This window comes from Malurus melanocephalus, unplaced genomic scaffold, assembly GCF_030028575.1.
Source record: "Malurus melanocephalus ecotype Western Australia unplaced genomic scaffold, MMel_1.1 scaffold_11, whole genome shotgun sequence".
Lineage (NCBI taxonomy): Eukaryota > Metazoa > Chordata > Aves > Passeriformes > Maluridae > Malurus > Malurus melanocephalus.
Window position 1 is genome coordinate 1,956,851 of NW_026623243.1, and position 6,697 is coordinate 1,963,547.

A 6,697-nucleotide genomic window follows, 5' to 3' on the forward strand; every position below is an offset into this window, starting at 1 on the left:
AAAAAAAAACCCCACTAGAACAGAGGATAAAGAACAAAAGCGGTCTGAATAACGTAGAAAATGCCAAAAGTGGCTTTTCTCCATGTGGAATGAGAGACAATGAGCAGGCACATGGCTGAATAATTTGCCCAATGAAGGACTGAAGTACTGCTTCACAAAAGCAAGGAAGAAACTGAATCTCAGTTTGGTTACTGATCAGCCCCTGCAGTAATGCTTTACATGAAATAAATTGTACTATTTAGAGAAGGTCCCTTCAGAAAGATTCCTTACATGACCATCACAAGTAAAATCCTCCAGGACTGTTACCTTCCAGAGGTAACAARGCAGTTTAGTGATAGGTGCAATGTCAGATCTGGGACATCTAAGACAAGCATAAGATTCTCCAAAGAACAAAGGAATTCTCAAAGCAGAGCAGAAAAATGGTTTGTTCTAGCCCATGTAGTCAATCTGGCTGTCAGCAGTACAAGCAATACCACAGAATAACAGAAGAAACCACACACAGAAAAATCACTGAACAGACTGCCACTGAYGGCTGTCTTGTTGCCTGAAGCACAAAATTTTATATTTCAGAATTTCTGCCCCATCAGCTTCAGGAAATATATTTCCTTAGTTGTGGGACCAGCTGTTGCTTAGCCAATGTGGTYTGTAGTATGTGCATAATTTTATGTGATGATAGAAATGGGATAACATCCACAATGGGTACCCTATTTGTTGGATGTTTTCTTGGAATAAAAAGTGCTGGACAACAAAAATATAACTTTAATTTTAATTCATACATTGACATCGATTGACCACTAAATTTTTGCAGTTGAATTCCAGATGCCAATAATRCAATAGCAGTATATTAAAAGTAATCGACTTGATTTTCTCAACAATAATGCCTACAAGTAATGACATACCAAAAGGTCTTTTACTAAAGAAATTTGTTGAGATTCAAAAATTTCATGTTCATACTAATCATGCTGATGYGTGGTTCTGAAGCTCAACCCAAATGTGCATATTTGCTGTCACAGCTGACCGTACCTTGCTTTTAAAACAAGTGCCAATATATCTGTTCAGTTAGCAGTACATAAGGGCATGGGCATCTAAGTCCCTGTGACATTTTGCTGGTATAAAGGTATTGCAACACCAAACCTAATTATATTAAATGCAGTGGAAAAACTCCACTGCAGTAATACTACAGCACAAATTGTACCTTGACATATACCTGTGGTGACCTTACCAACATCAAAGCACAGAGATTTCCCAGCAAAGTCTGGTCTTATGAATAAAGGCTATGTAATRTGACATATGGTTATTTTTATCATAATTTGAAACATGAAATATGGAAAAAGCACTTTTCACTTTTGCAGGAAACTTTGACATGATCTAGTCCTCTTTCTTCCAATGATCCTCTTGAAATCCTATTCAAAATCATTTGGGCTTTTGYCCAATAAATAATATACTCATGATTCATCAAGTGCATATTTGAGATCAAAACTGCACTACAAAGAAAAGTACCAAGTCTTCTTTGAAAGTGATGGAACTCTCTGGTAAATTATTCTTCATCTAAAACTATCTATCATTTTATAGAATTTTTAATTAGATTGAGAGACTGAAGGTAGAAAGAATGATGGGCAATTCAKGTTTGAGCAAGAAGTGATTGAGAATATTGACTTATTTTTCTTCTCTAAGTTCTTGCCAGCTGTAGAAAGATTTGAACTTCACACCACAAAAATAGCACTTCTGCTGTTACTCTCAGTGCTAGGAAAAGAAATGAGAATTTGAAGTCAGCTGTCCTCTCATGGTTTCTTGAATTCTCAGGAAAATCACTTTCACTGGTTGATAATTCTCAAGTAACTTAGCAAATCTAATCTCGGCCACGTTGCCCATCCATTCTGTCCCAGTCTACCTGGTGGTGCCCTTATCCAATTTCACAAAGTTTCTGTGGTGCCTGTTCTCCCTGGAGATGTAGTGAAGGTGCCTGCCTGTCTCCTCTGAGCTCTGAACTGGGCTTCCCACATGAGAAGGCAGAAAATGAAGGAAAGCCTGGGAAAGGGGCTGAGCCACGCCACTGCCCAAGCTGTGCCTGTGGAAAGAATTGTCTTCTTGGGCTCACTTGTAGTGGCAGTCTCTTATCATGTAAAACTAGCCAAATGTCCTGTAAAAATTGGTTTGAATTCCTGCCCAGATTTTAATGCATCCTSTCCTCTGTGACTCCTAGTAAATAAATGCCATTGTTGATTTCTCCATTATCTARTAACTGTTGTTTAATACCATCTGCTGCATCAACCTTCACCTGCAATTTCTGTGCAAAAGCAAAAAGTATCATGTAATAACTATTTTTGTAAAGCACTTTTCTGTACTACTGCTCTAATTTGTAGGGTTTGGCTGTGCAGCTTGTTGTTCATTTATAGCAGTACTCATTTGGACCCCACAGAGGAGCTTTTTGAAGGATGACAAACAGTCAGGTTCACAGACTGCGAAACTCCTTGTGTATGAGTATMCCCAGAAGCAAACCCAGAAGCCCTTGAATGATGTGGAGTACAGAATTTCTTAAAGAAAAAAAATGGCATCATAGCCATAACCTCTGCTTGAGCTGAAGCAATTTGCCCAGCATTTTGCCCAGCATCACAGCCTAAAGCATTGAAGCAGCTGATCATACACCAGTATGGCCAATGATATAAAGGAGGTGTTTAGTGTCCTTTAGCCTTCRTAATGGCACTGAAAGTAACCCTGCTGAACTAATAGTGGGGAARGAAGGGGGAACCTGGTGAGACTGGGCAGGCACATGCACAGAATAATTAGCAGAGGTCTGAGCTGAAGAGAGCCCCCATTGTTAAGTATTTATTGCTTGCATCTCAACAGTGCTGTGAATATTACCTTTAACTGCTAATATTTGCCYGGAGACAAAGTGATTCAAACCTGACAGCAGATGTTACTAAGTGAACAGGGAATCAGTGTCCTAATAATTATTTGCTCCTGGAGTAGTTCTCTGGCTTTTTAGTAGTTCTCTGGGAAACACAGCATGCTACAACTAAATTRTTATATGCTAACGATTACAATAATTTCAGATTAGGCATGAGCTGGAGAATGGTACTCAAGCAGGATGAAAATCTGTTCAAATGAGTGAACTATTCAAGACCTCTGCTGATGGGCTGAGTTTCTGCTACCAGCCGTATGCAAGAAGGATATGTTTATCTGTTTTCCTCTTTTAAGGGTTTGCTGTAATGCTCATCTTAGTATCTTTAAAAGGCCTCATGCAAATATGCATGAGTTTCAAATGATAAATGGTTAAGAGGGAATAACAGAGGGGTGGCACTTGTATATCACTGCCTATGGATTTATGTGCATGGTTTTATTTGACCTACAGGCAGAGGGGAATTGAAACAATAATTTTCTTGACATTTTTATTTAGAAATTATATAAGAACTGCGGATGTGATAGTGCCTCATTAGGACTGGACATAGACCACTGAACTGCACTTCATTTTTGACACATAGCAGACCTCTTTAATTAACTTCACTCCCTCTCCCAAATAAATCATCAGTAAATAGGTAAACTCACAAGATAGGAGAAGAGGCTACAGCAATTCACTGTGCCAATGCAATCTATCTGGACTATCACTTCTGCTACACTTTTCACCTCAAGCATTTAAAGATTGATATTTTTAAACAAAGCTGGTAACTCAATGAGAATTTTGTTGGACAAATTAGATTAAATAAGATCTTTCATCAACATTAAACAAGTGTTCTATCTTTTTCAGTCTTTGGATTAAGATAAATATGATGRTTCTTACTGAAAACTCATGAGATTTTTTTTAAGTCTAGAAAATCTTCATAAGTTGTTTGCAAAGGCTTTTATTTTCATTCTGCATTCTTCCTTCACTTTTTTTCCCTCAAAATCCCTTAGACATTTTAGGGGGCTTATAATTTGTCTGTACTATGTTACCACCTGGCAAAATCATGTGTGGCATATGGCCTAGCAGCTTATGAGCACAAAAAGGAATTTGGTATTGTATGAAAAATAAAATTMAAATTCCTGTGTAAATTAGTAGCAAGAGGATGTGGTTTTCCAGTTCACATTCATGTCTCCAATAGAAAATTGTAGTTTAAGGCCAATGAAGTATCTGCYACAACAGAAAAAACTAACTTTCTTACTATGTCTGCATCTGCTGGCAATTTCTTAACAAGTTCACTGATGTAGGTAATTTTGTCTGTATAATTAAAAAAAAAATCTGGCATCATATTAAAGCATGCTAGTGATAATCATAACTTCTTTAACCAATTTTTATTTGCAGATCATACAGGTGTTATGTGAAATAATATTTTCTAGCAAGTATGTGATCTAGTTTAGCACAGTTAAATTTAATCCAAAAGATCCCATTAATGAATGGAAATAAAAATAAGAGGGATTAGTTTTTTCTGTCCCAGTTGTTTTCCAAGGACTTTTGAAAGAACTTCCTGCATAGTCATTGTTTCCGTTCTAAAGTCCTTCAGGTCACTCTCATTATGCAAATTTTTAACATAATATGCCCACTTGATGCMAGGACGAATCATTTTCTGTTTTGGAAAGGCCATGGCAAAACAAAATTGCACATTCGTTTTACTTTTAAAATATTCACTTTAAAATCAGTTAATTATTTGCCAAAGTTTGATACTTTGAATTTGACTYGAAGTGGACATCATTCCTTTAACAAACTAAATATCACTGGTCTTSTTGTCAGGAATATAATGCTTCATCATCTTGTCTTTGCTCTGCATCTCTGAAAAAAAGAACTAACTTCTTTYAGGCACTAATTTGAGTCTCCCAAGTTGGAAATGCTTCTGTGCTCAAAATCCCCTTACGAGATGATTTTATAACCTGTACTCACCTCTGCCTGGGAGATCACACAAGGTTTGCATGAAAGGCTGACCTGGGACTCAGGCTGCTTCTCATTTTCTAGGCTGGTTTTAAAATCCTCTGAAGAAGTTACCTCTCCACAGGTAGGAGATGAGGAATTTGAAGGGTTGTTACACTCTGCCAGTGCTGATGTAAGGCTGGTGGAAAGCTATTGGGCACAGCAGGGCATAACGAGAAATTCACTCTCAGCTCAGTGATCTCTTCTATGCAGGCCACAGCTGCTGCAACCTCACAGGCAGGGTCGCATTTTTGAGACTTTCTCTCTTTGCTTTTGAAATAAAAGASCCGACACATGCTCTTTTTCAAATCRTAGAGTGACATTTCATTACATGAAGGAGATAACATTAAAAAGGAAAGTCCAAGACTTCTTACTCCTGCCATTCTTCCAGCTTCCTCACCACCCTTTTTAGGGCTTTTTCTTTTCAACATTCTCGGTGGAATTATTTTCTGTTGTTTCCTCCTTTCCCACCTAACTATACTCCACTGAAAAGATTTTATTTTAACCTTACACCCTTGCTATAATTTTCTGTCTTTTGCTTTGGATGTCTGCCTTTTGTATTTTTTCCCCACTTTAAAGTTTAGCTTCACAAATTTAATTTTCCTACTCAAGCCTAGGTTTTAGCTGCAGCTCAGACCACCACAATACTCCAAGACATTCTGCTGCTTGCCTGGTAGGTCACCTTTTGTTATTAGCTTGAATACAGCCATTAGGACTGTGCTAGAAATACCAAATTTGTGCCACTCAGCTGGCAGGAGATGGAAGCCCTGAAGGCACAGGAGCCGATGTGGTAATTGGGGAGGTGAAGAAAGTTCATGCCCAGTAAAAACTGAGGTTGTCAAGGGAACAAGACAGCTCTGCTGGTGCATTCTTTTAAAATGGAGAATTTATTTTTTTCTTGTTTYGTTGGCAAAAGCACTGTAATTTAATTTTTACCATATATTATCCAGATACTTCATTAAGAAAGATTCATTGCAAGGATCAACTGGCCATTTTCACCCRTCCAGAGAATACTGGCAAACTTCGTCATCTTCCCTGTTCCTAATTTCTGTAACATTCTCAGTTTTTGAGGATTATTTACTGAAATGTGTATTGCTACTGGAATAATCAATACACCTGCAGTTCCTTGYTTCCTGCTATGGAGTGAAAATCCCACACCAGAACCATTCAATCCTATTTTAGCAGCAGCCAGTACCAGCAGAACCATTGAAGTCAGCCTAGTCACACTGCCTGTGCTGTCTGCTCTGATCAGCACTCAGGGTAGTCAGTGGTTTTCCTGAAACAATTTGCTGATTGCACAGACCTGGACTGRGACAAAGCCTGTCCCTCTCACCCAGGGCTCTTTGGCCACTTTCACAGCACAAATCTCCATTATRAATTGCCCAGATGCACATTTTGCTCCTTCTTTTGTTTCTGTCTCATTAGCAGTCTTGTTTCTTGTGCCTTTGAAGAATAGAATTTATGATTCACATTCAGCCCTGGTTTTTCAGCAATACAACTGTGAACAGTTGCTTAGGAAGCTTCCTAAGCCTCTTTCAGGAGGGCTGGGAAGATCAGCCCAAATTGTGGCTGATAGCACAGAGAAGTGAAAGTGTTTTCCCTGGATTTTTATCTGCTCCATCTAGGTTGTTTTCACTTTAAAAAAAAGCACTCATTGACATGAAACTGCTTTCATAATTATATGAAAAATAAAGCATACTGACTGACTTTGAATTAAGAYACAACTTCAAAGGTGTAAGGAACTTCTTATGGTATCAAAATGTCATTTTCCTCATGATATAGGAGCTGTTGTCTCCTGSATTGCTGCAGACTGCCATT